General features: G+C 45.3%; 1 protein-coding gene across 12 annotated transcripts in view; it reads left to right on the top strand.

The window, feature by feature from the left end:
• The window catches only part of TNS3 (tensin 3), a 311,508-nt gene that overhangs the window by 265,292 nt on the left and 29,281 nt on the right, over positions 1–16,935 (top strand). The gene's annotated exons all lie outside the window — the stretch shown is intronic.

Genomic DNA, 16,935 nt, shown 5'->3' with positions numbered 1-16,935 from the left:
TGTGGTCTGATGAGTATACCATGGCCATTTTCTTTACGTTAGGCCCACCTGAGACAGGTGGCCTCTCCCTCCTATCAGGAGGGACTGTAAACAGGATGAGTTTATAGTAAGAGTCAAGGGACCAGAAGGTCCCCGTCACACACACACTCTGCCTTCTTGCTCTGTCCCATTGCTCACTGTGATTTTGCCAGGAGATAACCTAAGAACACAGGACTAAGAAATCACTGGAATGTCAACTTCTAGTTCTACCACGAGATAGCAGGTGGCCTGTGGCCTTCCTTGAGCAGTGTTCTCTGTGGACATTTGGTTCTTGATTAGCCTCAGGTAGAATGGATGGCTGGGTGGAGAAGGCAGGTGGGTACTGGGTCACCCAGGTAAATTAAAGTTAAACAGGATTTTACAAACATGGGGTGGAAGAGAGAGGAATGAGAGCTCAGCTGGCAGGAGGACCAGGGTCACCAGTGGGATGTCTGGCTTTCTTGAGTGACCAAGAACAGATAGAAAAGCTTCTAGAATGCTGTGGAACTCACTTACTGCTCTGAGGAGGTAAGAAGGAAATGGGACCAAATACAAGGCTTGTTTCTGGAAGACGTGGGTCTCGGGAACTCCTCTTTGTGCATCTGTTAATGGGAGTAATGGATACACAAAACCACACAGTCCATCATGCTTCCAAGCTGACTCCTCCAAGTCTGGTTTCCCTTGATGGCTTTCCCAGTGGTCCCATCACTTCTGCAGCCTGCTAAACTTTCCATCACACCTTTGTAGCTCATGCTGCACTTGACTGGAGGAAATCAAGTCAAGGATATCATGGTGGCAATTGAAGGGATACAGGAATAATACAGTTAGTGCACAGACTATTTAAAAAGACACTATTTTTTTCTTAATAGAGAAATTTTCTAAGTTTTCAAAATTTTCAAAGTTTGTTAAGAGACATTTTAAAATACTTATTTATTTATTTATTTATTTAGATGGAGTCTCACTTTGTCACCCAAGCCAGAGTGCAGTGGCATGATCTTTGCTCACTGCAACCTTTGCCTCCCGAGTTCAGGCGATTCTGTGGCCTCAGCCTCCTGAGTAGCTGGGACTACAGATGTGCACCACCACACCCAGCTAATTTTTGTATTTTTAGTAGAGATGGGGTTTCACCATGTTGGCCAAGGCTGGTCCTGACCTCAAGAGGTCTGCCCGCCTTGGCCTCCCAAAGTGCTGGGATTACAGGCATGCATCACGGTGCTTAGCCCTGTTAAAGAGACATTTAAAAAGATAAAAATAAATGGAGAGAAAGCCGTGTTTGTGGATAGGAAGACAATGTCACAAACATGTTGGACTCTCCCAGTTTCATCTGTGTACTTAATTTAGTTCCAGTCAAAATGCCAGCAGATTATTTTGTGGAACTTGATAAGCTGATTCAAAGTTTATATAATAAAATAAAAATTCTGAGTAACCAGTATACAACTACCAGAAATGAGGACTTACCACAAAGATAGAAAATTCAGCAAACTTGAACTGGCAAAGGACAGATAAATTGACCAACAAACAGATGAAAGTGCAGAACAGACCAGCACATGCTTGGAGCTCTGGTGCCAGACAAAACAGCCCAGGTCAGTAAGGGAAAGAGGAACTGCCTCATAAATAGAACTGAGGTTTGCCAGCTAGAAAAGTTTAATGGATCCCTTTTATAACACATGCCAACATCAGTTCCAGATGGACCAAGGATGTCAATGTCAAATACATTCTTAGTAGAAAACCTCGGCGTATATGTTTTTCTGGTTTTTTTTTCTTCCTGTCTTCTGCTCTTCTGTTTCTCTTTTCCTGCCTTACTGTGGATTTATTTATCGTTTAGGGGAAACTCTGTCTTTATTTATTGATAGTATTTTTGAGTATATCCCTTCCTGTAGTTTTTTTAGTCCTTGCTCTTGGTATATACGTAACCTGTCATTATTTATGGCTACTTGTATTGTTTTATCACTTGGAGTGTAGCATAGAAATCTTACTTCAATTTAAGTTTCTTCACCCTTCCCATTTTTAAAGTACAATTGTTGTAAGTATCTTATCCATTTATGGTGAGTACCACGTGTGATGATGTCTGCTTGTTGCTCCAACTATCCAAAGTGACTTAAAAAACTCATGAGAGGAATGAACTTTAATATTAACCCTTACTTTGACTCATTTGAACATTCTTATTTCCTTTTGGAAGTTCCGAATCTTATGGTTTTCATTCTGTTTAGAAAATTTCCTTTGGCCATTCCCTGCCAGGACATTTGCAAACAACAAAACTTCTTCATTTTCCTTCATCTCTGGATTTCTTTATTTTTCCTTCATTCCTGAAGGGTATTTCTGCAGGATATAGAATTCACAGTTGACAGTTCTTTTTTTTAATTACTGGAAGCATGTGCCCACTTCTTTCTGGCCTCTTTGGTTTGGGTCTCTTTCGAAGAACTGAAGATAGGTGGATTCTCAGAAAAGCTGTCATTTTAAGTGACACTAAGATAGGGAAAACAGTGCCAGGTAAATCATGATGCACTGTGGGCGAAGAGAGGTATGCACAGATTTCAGAAATGTAGCTCCGTGAGAAAAGGCAACTGGGGACTGGGCACATGAGGCCTCGAGGAGCAGTACCTCCAGCCCTAGACTGGCTACATGGTCAGCCCAGGGTGTGCAGAGCTGCAGGTGGGCTGGAGACGGGGTGCCTACCACGCAATGAGTCCTCAGCAGGGGACCCCTCCCTGCCGGCCTCCTACGTAGGAAGCCCCGGTGATGTGACAGTGAATGAGACACAGCCTCACCTCTGAGGCACCCAGACATGGTTCCAGCAGAGTGTGCTACTAGCCGTGTGCTAGGCAGAGCAGGGTCCATGGCCACTGAGGGCCTCCATATGAGGGAATCAGGGAGCAGACTGCTCTTGAGTGCTTTAGAGGGCTTCATGCCCTGGGTAGGGCTTTTGTGATTCTGTGGGCTCTCCAGTCCTTTGAGCTTGAGCATTACACTCGACTCGTGGTAAATATCATCAGCAACTTAGAATATTTAGCCACTCCCCTCAGTTTTATGTTTGTCATATACAGGCTTTTACAAACCATTTTCTTTTCTCTTTTTCTAATCATAACATTCCATTCCTAGGATAGGTTTGTTAATTTTCATTTCACTGGGTTTTTTTTTTTTATTTTTATTTTTGTTTGTTTTTTTTTTTTTTTTTTTTTTTTTTTTTTTTGAGACAGAGTCTCACTCTGTCGCCCAGGCTGGAGTGCAGCGGCGCGATCTTGGCTCACTGCAACCTCCGCCTCCCGGGTTCAAGTGATTCTCCTTCTTCATCCTACTGAGTAGCTGAGACTACAGGAGTGCGCCACCATGCCTGGCTAATTTTTGTATTTTTATTAGAGACGGGTTTTCACCATGTTATTCAGGCTGGTCTCGAACTCCTGACGTCATGATCTGCCTGCCTCAGTCTCCCAAAGTGCTGGGATTACAGGAGTGAGCCACCACACCTGGCCTTCACTGGGTTGCTTTTTTTTTTTCTTCCTGTTCTATTTCATTCTCACATGCTTTCCCATTGGTTTGTGGTTTTGCTTTTGCATCAGCTTCCTTCTGTGGGTTGAGGCTATGTAATGTACTGAGACCCTGGTCCTGGGACTGAGGGATCAGTTCTGAGGGATGCTTGGTGCTTCTACAGTTCTTTAGCCTTTAATCTTTCTGTAGAATGCCAATGAAACTCCTCCTTCTAGGACAGCTGGGAGGGTGAGGAAGTCCTCAGTGAATGTTGGTCATCAGGAAAACCTTGGTGGATGATGGGCAGGAGGGAAGCTTCAGCAGTAGGTCCCCCTCCCTGAACTGCTGGTTAGAGAGAGGCTTGGGTGCTGTAGAGAAGGAGGTCTTTTATACAGTGCTGTGCATTCTAAGTGGCTGGTCTTTGGGGGAAGAAGACAATGTAGAGTTAAAATCGGGACAATTTGGTGTATTTGAGCGAAGGTCTTTCTGATCTCCCAAGTGTTTGTTCCCTCCTTCCCCTCAGAGCAAAAATTGTTATTTTTTAAGTTTATTTCCTATGAGACAGGAGTAATTGTGGGCAGAGGGACTGATGAGAGCTTCAAGCATTGCCCAGTTCTGTCCCAGGATAGCTCTCTTGGAGAGAAAACCACCTGTGGCAGAGACTGTGGATTGCTGTAAATTATCTTATTAATTGGAACATCACTTGTTATATTGGAGCAATTTTAGCATGTTCAAAGCTTTACTGGAAGGCCCTCCAAATGCCGACACAACCCGCTGGCATTTCAACAGCGCTGGTGGCCTTTGTATTCATGAGGTTTGGACTCAGTGAATGGAGCTGGGCTCCATAGCACCTTCAGGGTCCAGAAGCCAGTGACATGGTGCATGACCGTGGAGATGCTGGCTGTGAAGAACATAGAGCCGGCCTGAAGGAGAATGGCACCACCAAAAACCAGCAGGTTGAGAATGAGACCCTTGCATCAGCAAAGTGAGTAGCCTACCCATTGGGCATGGTACGAATCGGAAACTTTAGTGAAACAAAACACAAAGAGGAAAGCAGTAAGGATTTGGAAAGCTGAAATGTACCCCACTCAGAGCCTCGGCAGCTTGCTCCAGAAGCCGCTGGACTAGAAGTGAGGAGAATTGGGACCAAGAAGGAAGGCGGTTGAAGCCGCATCATCCGCCACCTCTGGCTGACTTAGGGCCCCATGAGATGCAGGTTTTCTGGCACAATTGGCTCCTCCTGGAGTCCTGCCTCAGGCTGGTCAGAATTCCCATGCTCCAAGAGTTGGAAGGGACACAGTAGAAAGTCTGTGTGGTCTCCTCAAAAGCCACATGCCTCATGTCAGTTTTCATTTCTTTCTCGTCACGATGGACCTTTGGAGTGCTTGCCAGGGCCCAGGTCCTGCTGTGAGCACCTTTCATGCCTTAACTTGGCAGATTCCCTGAGAACTCTGAAGTAGGGCCTGTGTCACTCTCCTGCCATTTACAGAGAGAGGCTGCATCTCCCCAAACCATACACCTCGTGTTAGGCTGAATTGTGACTCCCTCCACCGCCTGCACATTCCTATGCTGAATGAAGCCTTAACGAGAACCCCAGGATGTGACTGTGTTTGGAGAAAGGGCCTTTATAGTGGTGACTGGTGAAAGTGGTCCCTTAGGGTGAGCCCTTATCCAACGTGACTGGTGTCCCTGTAGAAGGGGGGTGATCAGGACACAGACACACAGAGGGAAGACCATGTGAGGACACAGGGAGAAGACGGCCATCTGTGCACCGAGGAGAGAAGCCTCGGGAGAAACCAGCCCTGCCAATGCCTTGATCTTGGACTTCCAGCTGTGAGACTGGGAGGGGATAAATTTCTGTTGGTTTAGCCACTGTGTGGTGCCTGTCATAGCAGCCCAAGCTGACTAATACTCCCAGTCCGTGGAACACCAGGATTCCTCTTAACTCGCAGAGCTGTGGACAGAGTGAAAAGGAATGAGGTCATGCTAATGAACTAGAGGTGGGAAACCCAAGAATCGCGTTTGAGTCCTGCTCCAGCTGGGTGATGTGTGTGTTTTCCTCGGCCTCCTCACAGGTGTGGATAGACAAGAGTGCACACCTTTAGGAGTTGTTCTGAGGGTCAAGTAAGCCCACTGAGCACCACACAGGTAGTCACTATGGGTAAAATAGTGATAATTTGTGAAGATAACTTACGTTTTCTGAACAAAGATAAAATGCACTCTGAGTGTCTGTTTATATTTACTGCAATGAGAATACACCTTCTTGTTAACTGAGTGAAGGGTTTAACTGAAGCTGAGGTTTTGAATTCTTACCTAACACAGGGTTCCCAATGTTGCCTTCCTCATTGCTCACGGGATGCTTTAGAAATACTGGGCACAGCACTACCTGGTTAGGGACCTGGCTAGAGTCTGACCAGTGGTATTCTCTCAAAAGCAGTAGTCTTCCAGTTTCAGATACTACATGAGAAACTCCCATTAGCTGCCTGTGGTCCCTGGCACATGGGCTGGGGGGCATAAGGGATGCAGATGCCCCGACTGCCACAGGGGTTCTTAGAGAGGCCGGTCCTCTAAGGGTGTCTTTGATTCTACTCAGGTCCATTGAAATCTGCCACATTGAATAGGGTTTTCAAGTCATGGTAAGAGACTTCTGAGATTGCAGGGGAGGTTTTCCCCCTGGGCCTTATGTGACTTAGACTTCCATGGTGCAGTCATTGATATAGTTTGGATATTTGTCTCCTCCATGGGGGCAGATACTTCATGAAGGGTTTGGTGCTGTCCTCATGTTAACGAGTGAGTTCTCACTGTTAGTTCACATGAGAACTGATTGTCAAAAAGAGCCTAGCACCTCCCCTCCTCTCTCTGTCTCTCTCCCACTCTCTCTCTCTCTTGCCTTCCTCTCGCCATGTGATGCCAGCTTCCCCTCACAAGTCCAGTGAGAGTGGAAGTAGACAGGAGTGCACCGGCATGGGGTGGTTAGGCCAGGGTGAGGATGTGCAGAGTGCACATCAATGAGAGCTTCCTGAGGCCCTCACCAGGTGCAGATGCTTCTTCTACAGCCTTCAGAACCGTCAGCCCAATGAACTTCTTTTTAAAATAAATTGCACAACCTCAGGCGTTCCTATATAGTAGTGCACATGTACTCAGACAGTGGTTGTAGGGCAAAATGATGATCCTGGACCAGTACTCCTTGGGGCTTCATCTGTCAAGCCACCAGGCTAAGTGACCTTTCCTTAGAAGGGCTGTGGCAAAGTTCAACACGTGTCATCTGTGTCCCATGTGCCGTTTCTAGTGGAAAGCCAGATTCTCTGGGAATTCTGCCTGAAAGCAGAAAACATCAAGACTTCCTGTCCTGTGGACCAGTCCAGTTATGAGACTGGAATTATTCTGCAGACTAAAGACTTGGAACCAGGCATCTTAGGTACAGCCTCTTCATCGGCATAGACCCTGGCCGGTATCATTTTGAGCAGCCTGAACCTTTCTCTGACTGCTGTCCACTCCTGTGTGGACGTGGTGTATGCATTATGGTAACCTCCACTCTCCATCATGATAATCAGTCCAGGGCTCTCAAAGCCACTTACGCGGGTTCTCTCTCTGCTTGTGAAGGGCAAATACTTCCTGTTTGTGGGTTTTTGTTTTTGTTTTGTTTTGGCTCAGCATAAGGAAGGCTTCCCTGAGGAGGGTCAAATGGCTTTTTTCTTTTCTGATGCTGCTTTGCATACCCTCACCCTGGCCTGACTGCCCTGTGCTGGTGCATTCCTGTCTATCTCCACTCCCACTGGACTGGAAGCAGCTTTGAGGCAAGGATCTTGTGTCACTGAGTCTGTTTCCTGTTGCAAGTAACCAGTCCCAACTCAAGTTGGCTAAAGGAAAAAGAAAGGAGAAAATGTAACTGTTCGCAGAGTCAAAGAGTGAAAGCTATTGAGTGTCCAGGGGACAGGTGAATGGATAAACAAAATGTGATCTATGCCTGCAGTGGAATATTACTCAACCTTTAAAAGGAAGGACGTTCTGACATGTGCTACAACATGGAAGAACTTCAGGGACATTGTGTTCATTGAAGTAAGCAGTCACAAGAAGACAAAGAGTCATTGAATTCATACATACAGAAAGTGGGATGGTGGGGACTGGGGTGGAGGATAGGAAATTATTTCAGTGGGGACAGAGGTTTAGTTTTGTAAGATTATAAAGTTCTGGAGATGGTGGTGGTGGTGGTTGTATGAAAAAGTGAATGTACTTGATGCTACGGCGCTGTACACTTAAAAATAGTTAAGATGGTAAATTTGTTACGTATGTCCTATCACAATGTAAAAAACACAGTGAAACTCACTGAGCAGCTGTGAGTGGCTGTGGTCTCAGATTTGGTTTCAGGAGGACTCCTTGGTTACTCAGGGGGTGGGTCTCTGTCTCTGTCTCTCTCACACATTTCTTTCCAGCAGCTCCCTAAACCCTGATTTTCTCAGCTGTGTGTTGGCTCTGTCTGCAGGCTTGATGTGGTCTCTAGGCAGCCTCAGTAGCTCTCCCTCAGTGTCATCTTTCTTTAAAGTCTAGAAGGAAGGAAGTCGTTTGTTTTCTTGAGAGCTCAAACCAAAGCACATTTTTTACAACTCCCATCCCTTGTAGGTTGCTAAGGGACTGTGTGAGTCCCTGGAGGAACTGGCCTCACTTAGTGCATCCCAAGTGTAAAAACTGCTTTGGAAACACTCACTATGAAGAAAAACCCTGTTTTCACTGTTTCAACGTTAGAATTCTCTACACAACACCAACTAAATTGGGAAATGTGTTTTCTTTCCAGTCTGATCAAAACCTTGAATATAAATGGGACATCTTCAAAGAGTAAGAGAAAATAGGGCTCCAATTTTAATGAACTATTGCTTTTACATTTTCTACTTCCTTTTGTGTTATTGCTTAAAAGGAAGACTGTGGCATAGTCTTTTTTGAAGGAGATAATTCCAATTGTGATGAGAATGTCATAAAAGGGTCACCCGGCTTTTAGTGGACAGGATTCCCATTTCGGCCCTGGCTGGAGCAATCCTGGCTTCACTGTGGGAAGAAGAACCTTGCTTCCTTTAAAAAGACAGAGACAGTTTATCCTTTTGAGAGCATTTCTCATATTTACTGAAATCAGTTGACCTTAAGCTATAGAACAAATTTTGTATTATTTGTATTATGTTGACATCAGGATTTTAAAAAGAAAAGGTTCAACACCAAGAAAGTACGTATTTATTCATTTGTGGATTTTCATCATTTTGTTCGTAGAGTATCTGTAGGACTTTGATTCTCATCAGAAACCATGAAAATGCTTTTTCAGTGTGTTGGGATTGTCACTAATTAATTCTCACATCTGGCTGCCTGCCATCTTCTCTTTGCTTTCAAGAAGGTTGGTTAAATGGCCTGATTGTTCATAGACAAAAAACAGAAGAATTATAGGATAAGGACATTTGTTTTGTTTTGTTTTTTTTTTTTTTTTGAGATGGAGTCTTGCTCTGTTGGCCAGGCTGGAGTGCAATACCACGATCTCGGCTCACTGCAACCTCCATCTCCCGGGTTCAAGTGATTTCTGGCTAATTTTTGTGTTTTTAATAGAGACGGTGTTTTACCATGTTGGCCAGGCTGCTCTCAAACTCCTGACCTCAAGTGATCCACCTGCCTCGGCCTCCCAAAGTAAAGATAAGGACTTAAAAAAAAAAACAAAACAAAACAAACAAACAAACAAAACTAATCTGTACTGAGGAAACTCCAACACAAAGTCTTGCTTTTTCTAAGTTAGAATTTAAAAATTATTAGCTAAATAAACCCTAGAAATCGTCTAATTTGATCCCAATTGGAGTGAGTCTGTAAATGAAGACCCTGAAGGCCCCAGGGGTTGACAATGTGCCCGGCACCCCATAGTTTATGGCAGAAGAGCTCAGCCTAGAACCTGGAGATCTGAGATCTGAGCTGTCTTTCGGCAGCAGTCCCAATTGCCCACCTAGAAATGTAATGGAAGAAGGATACGAGAGATTTGATGTTCCATTTTTTTTAGAACTCTCTCAAATAATGGAAAAAGAAACTTTCAATTTAACTGCATAATAATCCCGGAATGTGACTAGGAGGGAGGAAAGAATGGAGATAGATAAATAGATAGATATTCTCACTCACTTCGGAAAGTTTATTGTGAATATGCTTATGTATTTATGGGCCAAAGATTGAGACTGCATTTTTAGGTAGTTAACAAAACTCAAGTTTCTTCACTTGGATAGGAGACTATAATATTGACCTCAGCTAAATTTATTTTATTTTTCATTAAAGGTGACATAAAACATTCAAAGGCGATTTGTAGTTATTGACTAATTGATGTATGAGTGAATAATTTTTATGCCTTATCAGGAACACAGGAAATTAGGAACACAGGAAAATGTTGATTTTGTTTTTAATGTCACATGTCCTGATTTTTTGCTAAGTAAGTTATGGTTCCTGCATCTATGATAAGAGTCACACCCTAAGAATGAACTTTGATGTTTGGATCCCTCATGAATGTTTAATGTGTCTGACAACTCCTTACACATTTAGGTTGCAGGTCGTTGGCCTGGCTTTAAGACTTCGGAAGAGGGAGCCAGTGGCCCTGCCTGAGCCCTGTGGCTTTCTTTTCTTCCTGTTAACTTATATGTCATGTAAATAGTGGCCATTGGAGAATGAATGGTATCCAGCTTCCCACAGAAGCCTGGATGAGAGCATAAAAATAGATCATTTGGAAAAGGGCCCATGACCCTCTGTCACCCTTGTTCTGGGTAAAGGAAATGAAGGAAGTGGAAGCCGAGAGGAGAGGAGCATAGACATTCCTGAGGTCCCAGAAGGACGGGCACGCGCCTCCCAAGTTCTAGCCCAGCCCCTGGGGCTGCCCCACAGCAGCGGCCTTCCTGGCCACCTCACCCCCGCGGGGCACCAGGGACACCAGCTGCTTAGGCGGAATACCAGAAAGTGAGATGAATGTTGTTTCCACACACTAACGGTATTATGCCTCCTGCTCTGGGTCTGAGCAGCAAAGGGAAAATGTGAGAATATTGTGGGAATGAAGGGCAGAAAGAGGCCAAGCCAACAGCGTGCCTGGAACTAAAAGGAGCATCTGTTCAGGGCCCAAGATGGTTTCTGGTTGGCAGGGCTGTGCTGGCATGCACACGGTCTAAACAGCATCCCTGTGTGGCCTCTGGAGCCTCCCACGCTGTGGAAACACATCTTCGTAAGGGAGGGGTGCATGGCCTCAGTAAGGCGGCTTTTGCCTTAGAAGAAGTTGGCCTGCCCCGGAAAACTCTCCATGTAGTTGCTTTGAAGGACAATTATGCTCACTGTGGTGTCCTTATGTCTCCAACTCTGAAGCAGAGAGACGGGCTACCAGAGGCACAGGGCCGTGGAAGGCCTCCCTGCCACATTCTCGCTCTGCTAGGAACAGCGGGGTTAATGCCTCCACAGATGTCCCTGTGCAAGACAGTGCAAATCCCATCTGCTCCTCACCCCATCATCCCCACCCTGGGCCACCTCCTGGGCTCTTGTAGGTGCAGAGCTGAGGATACAGGCACCTGATCCCCCCACAACAAGGAGCTCAGCCCACGTCCTGTCCTCGTTTTTAACATTGCTAAAAATGTTCATGGTAGTTTAACCATGAACATCAAATGTACAAGTTAAACAACAACAACAGTTCTGCCTGGCCTTATGCTGAGCACGTTTCTAGAAATGAAGTGAACTCATGCAAAAGGGTTTGCAGTAGGTAGATCATCCTCACTTGACTGGTGCCTTTGACTAAGATTTTTGGTGCACTTCCTCCAGTCCTGTCGGCTCCTGTGCTTGCTAGATGCCCAGCATCTAGTTTGCTAAATGCCCAGCAGGGATAATGCAGAGGAGCACTTAGAAAGGGACCTGGGCTCCCGCTGCCTCACTCTCCCCTCCTGTTAAGCATGGGCACATCTCGAGGACCTATGCAGACCTAAGGGAAGTGGAGAGGGTAGGTGCTGAGCACAGTGCCTGCAGGGTGTGCAGACCTAAGGGAAGTGGAGATGGTAGGTGCTGAGCACAGCGCCTGCAGGGTGTAGGTTCTGTGTAAAGTGTAGCTGCTGTCAGCATCTTCCTTGCTGTCTGCCATCCCGGTCACTGAAACTAGTAGTGACTCCACTGACCTGAAGATGTGACCCTCACCCAACTTATCTGGGAATGCCAAGGCCCATCTAATAAGTGGATTAATTGCTGTGACATTGAGCTGTGTGGCACTCTGTTAGCTGACTTGCATCTCTGAGCACAGGCAAGGACCAAGGACCTGTAGGAGAAATGGCCCAGGAAGGCCAAGTCTCCCTGTGCTGAAGTCCTTGGGATAAACATGGAATCTGATGCTTTGAGCAGCCACTTCTCCAAAGAAAGGGTTAAGTCCTGTCACCCGGTCAGGAACTGGTCTGACAGAGGGAACTACACAGCCAGGGTGCCCCAGAGTTGGTGCTAATTGAATGATAAACAAAGCTGCTTTCATGGGAAGTGCTGGGCTTGCTGTTTTCTGGGACAAGCACTGTGATAACAGGAACAAAGTGGATTTTATTTTCCTTCAGCCTCTTCTTATTTGGTGAAATTCCCAGGCGCCATGAGAGTGCATTGAGGGCTTCTGAGTCATGGCATGGGGTCTTCTAGAGCCTTGAGGCACGGGGACCGTTAACAGGGATGTGAAGCACCAGATATTGCCCCCATGGCTTTGTGGGGACCACTAAGAGCAATGTCAGTCATAGGAACAGGTACTGTATGCTGTGCTGCGTTATGTGCTCCTCTCTTGTATGACTCTTTGAAAGCTCAACCAACCAACCATAAGGTGGGCATATTAAACTTGATTAATTAACATTTTTTTGTATTCCAAAGTTCTGTGCTGCTCCTTGGCATGAAACCCTAGGAACTGATCAAGAAACCGTCCACCTACTCCTCCGAACCAGACCCCTGAGCAGTATTTCCACGTCATGCTCTGAACTTCTCCCTCTAACCTCTAAGCCTTTACTAGTTCATTCATTAATTCATAATGTGAATGACCTGGAGCTCCTACAGGTGCCAGCCCAGTGCTGGGGGCACAGAGGTGAATGGCAGGGGTGGACCCTGCCCCATAAGCAAAGAACCCATGAGGTGGTTGTGTCAGATGCCACCCATCCTTCCCAAAGGGCATCCATCAAATGCCACTTGCTCCAGAAAGCCTTCAGATGAAGCTCCCTCCAGATTAAGCAAGTCTCCCTGTGGGTCCTCCTGCAGCTCAAAAGCTGTACCTCACATGCTCCTCCATGCAGTAGTAATTTGCACATGGTCTCATCTAGCTGACACAGGCAGGACATGCAGGCACTCCCTGTTGTGCTCTTGTTTCTCTCTTCCGTTCTCCCACTGGTCTAGGCCATGTTAGTGGAAAACTGGTGCCCAGCAAAGACATTTTATTTTATTTTTTTATTTTTTGAGATGGAGTTTTGCTGTCTCGCCCAGGCTGGAGTGCAGTGGCATGATCTCAGCTCACTGGAACCTCTGCCTCCCAGGTTCAAGCGATTCTCCTGCCTTAGCCTCCTGAGTAGCTGCAGGCATGCACCACCACGCCCAGCTAATTTTTATATTTTTAGAAGAGACGGGGTTTCACCATGTTGGCCAGGATGGTCTTGAACTTCTGACCTCAGTTGATCCCCCTGCCTTGCCTCCCAAAGTGCTGGGATTATGGGCATGACCCACCTCACCCAGCCCCAGTAAAGACATTTTAAATGGAAAAGAAATACAGACAAACATAACTGGAGATAAATAATCTTAGTACTGGGAATAGAAGTGAGGGTGCAGAGGGATGATTTTAAACCCCATGCATCTTTGTTTTTCTATCCCAGCTTTAATAGAAAGAAATAATAAATTCACTGAACACTTATTTTAGAACATTTCCTGTGGGCCATACTGGGAGGAGAGGCAGTCAGTCACATAAATGCATCTGCTCTACGGATTTACAGGTCAGTCATAGCAGGAGACACGCACATGCATTCATGACACAAGACTGAGCATTTGCTGGGCCTGGCCTTGAGATGGTCATGATATCTACAGTTGGGTGCAGCAGACACACCATTCCCAAGGGTCTTACAGTATGTTCATACAAACAAAACATTAGTACTGGGCTTTTCTATAATGGAAACATTATTAAATGTTGAAAACATCTGTGCAGAAATTGGTGTCCCATCCTTTCCCCCAAAATGGACAAGGCACTGTGTTTCAGACTTTGTATTTGATTTTCAGAATTTTTGCTATGAAGTGCTTGTATGTAGTTTTCTTTTTATTTATCCTCCTTAAGTTTTTTTGTTTGTTTGTTTTGTTTTTTAACTTGTGGTTTGATTTCTTGAGTCTTTTGGGAAATTCTCAGTATGTTTATTTTCCAATATTGCCTCTGCCTCATTCAATTTCTCCACCACTTCTTGGACTTCAATTATACGTATGTTAGAATTTTTAAGAATCATATCTCATGTCTCACCGTCTTTTGTGTATTTCTCATTCTTGTTCCTCTTTGTGCTTCAGACTGCATATTTTCTTCCTATTTTTCTCCCAGTTCACTCACAATTTCTTCTGCTGTGTTTAGTCTGCTGATAAAATCATGAACTGAATGCTTAATTTCATTTATTTTGTTTTTGAGTTCTAGATTTTCTCTTTGCATATATATATATGTGTGTGTGTGTATATATATATATGTTCTAGAGTACATGTGCACAATGTGCAGGTTTGTTACATATGTATACATGTGCCATGTTGGTGTGATGAACCCATTAACTCTCCATTTACATTAGGTATTTCTTTTAAAGCTATCCCTCCCCACTCCCTGCAGAATGGTGATCATTAAAAAGTCAGGAAACAATAGGTGCTGGAGAGGATGTGGAGAAATAGGAACACTTTTACACTGTTGGTGGGACTGTAAACTAGTTCAACCATTGTTGAAGACAGTATGGCGATTCCTCAAGGATCTAGAACTAGAAATACCATTTGACCCAGTGATCCCATTACTGGGTATATACCCAAAGGACTATAGATCATGCTACTATAAAGACACATGTACACGTATGCTTATTGCAGCACTATTCACAACAGCAAAGACTTGGAACCAACCCAAATTTCCATCAATGATAGACTGGATTAAGGAAATGTGGCACATATACACCATGAAATACTATGCAGCCATAAAAAAGGGATGAGTTCATGTCCTTTGTAGGGACATGGATGAAGCTGGAAACCATCATTCTGAGCAAACTATTGCAAGGACAGAAAACCAAACACAGGGTGGGGAACATCATTTGATTATTCTTAATGGTCTTCAGTTCTTTGATGAAATTCTCTTTGCTTCTGCTTTTTTAAACATTCTATTCAGTTATTTTAATATCTGTGGCTTTTAACATCAATTTTTGAACCAGCTGTGGGTGTTTTTTCTGTGTGTGGGGTGGTGACAGTCTCAGTTTTCATTTGTCATGTTTCCTGCCTTTGATGATCAGTTTTTTAAAATTAAATATTTGATACTGTATTTTTTTTTTTTTTGAGACGGAGTCTCGCTCTGTCACCCAAGCTGGAGTGCACTGGCCAGATCTCAGCTCACTGCAAGCTCCGCCTCCCGGGTTCACGCCATTCTCCTGCCTCAGCCTCCCGAGTAGCTGGGACTACAGGCGCCCGCCAGCTCGCCCGGCTAGTTTTTTATATTTTTTAGTAGAGACGGGGTTTCACCGTGTTAGCCAGGATGGTCTCGATCTCCTGACCTTGTGATCCGCCTGCCTCGGCCTCCCAAAGTGCTGGGATTACAGGCTTGAGCCACTGCGCCCGGCCGATACTGTATTTTTAAAGCACAGACAAAGTCAGGCTCTGGGTGGGAGGCGTGTTCTTCAGAGAGGATATAATTTTTCTTACAGGCTACCTAGTCAGATCCAGTCATGGTCCTCTTGTTTCTAGTTTGTAGCCCTTCAGGGGTCTTACCTTGAAACCTTGTGGTGTTTGCAAAGGCCCCTCTTCCTAGGTACATCTTGAACTGCTGTTTTTGGTTACTTAGCATCCGCTAAGACACTGCCACAATCCCTGCTGGTCTTTTTAGCTTCATAGCAGCTGGCTTTGTCTTGGTTACTGGGCACTGGGCCCTGTACCTCTGCCACTTAGGACTCAGAAATGCCTTGAGGGAAAACGTGCTCAGAGTGTTTGACTCTGTCTCTGCAGTCCTCATTTTTCTGACACCTTGGCACTTCCAGAACTGGCTGCCTTGGTAGCTCTGAACTCAAAACTTTATCTCCCCAGAACACTGTGATCACCATTGCTAGTTTGCGTGTGGCCCCTATACCACATGCTTCCAAATGGGTCAATGTCTGAGAAGGAGAAATGGCCATGGATCGCCTGCTCCCTTCCCTGGAGGTTTTGGCCCAGTAAGCTCTGGCTGCCTTGGGAGATCTGAATGGGTTCAAACTATTGTTGTTAGTATTTTGTGTAGCTTTCATAATTGTCCTCAGTGGAAGTGTAATTCCTGCATTGTAGCTGAAAATTAACGTGCTCTTTGTAGTATTGGCTTTGAGCTGTTGTAGCTGATGTGGCAATCTTTGATAGATAGGGGCTTACAGAATGAGTTGTAGGGAAAACAACATCATTTGGAAATCTCTAAATTTCAATACCCTCTCCAGGAGATGAATGATATGGACTTTTTTTCTACGTTAATCTTCTCTTACAATCCTCACTTGTTTTGAAACAGAAAACAAAATGACCAGTATTTCTAATAATATTATTTTATTGACCGTGGTAGATTTGTCCATTTCTTGAAGCCTGGTTTAAAAAAAGAAAAAAAAGGCAAGGTGTTTTAAATATCCAGAAATAATGCAGCTACTGGGCGAGAGGAATGTGCCTGGGCTCAGGCATGGGACACAAGCAGGTTTACATTCTGGCCCACCTGCGAGGGCGGCCTCTGCACCCCATGGTGTGGCCTGTGCAGCAGCGGGGTTGACCTGGAAAGCACCAGCATGGGTTTCTGCCCTCATAGCACTCAGTGTCGATGGCCCAGTTACCAGCTGGGGACCAAAGGAAGGTGGAGGACACCTAGGCCGCCCGGCTGCTGCAGGGCCTGCACTTATGGTCTTTATGGGGAGAAGTCGCCTGCTGGTTTGCAGAGGAAAGGCCGTGCTGATTCTAAAGTGAGGTGCAGCCTAGATCATGGGGTGGAGAGTACATTATAGGACATCAGCCTTTGTGGGGGACGGGGCTGGAAGGACCAGCCCAGGGTGCCCAATGTGTGTCTCCCCACATGACTGAAGGGATGCCAGTGCTGACCAGCTCGTGGTAATGGGCTGGACACTGTGTGGCGGACTGAATTAGGTCACTTTATTTTTTGGGAGCAGTGATGGGTGAGAATAAACCCATGCTTGGGGTGATAGGGCCGGCCGCCTCCTCCAGCCTATTACGGGTAGTGATGTCATGTTCAGTATGGCCATGGAT

Source organism: Rhinopithecus bieti, unplaced genomic scaffold (assembly GCF_001698545.2).
Source record: "Rhinopithecus bieti isolate Rb0 unplaced genomic scaffold, ASM169854v2 scaffold_17174, whole genome shotgun sequence".
Taxonomy (NCBI): Eukaryota; Metazoa; Chordata; class Mammalia; order Primates; family Cercopithecidae; genus Rhinopithecus; species Rhinopithecus bieti.
This window is presented reverse-complemented; position numbering and strand designations above follow the sequence as displayed.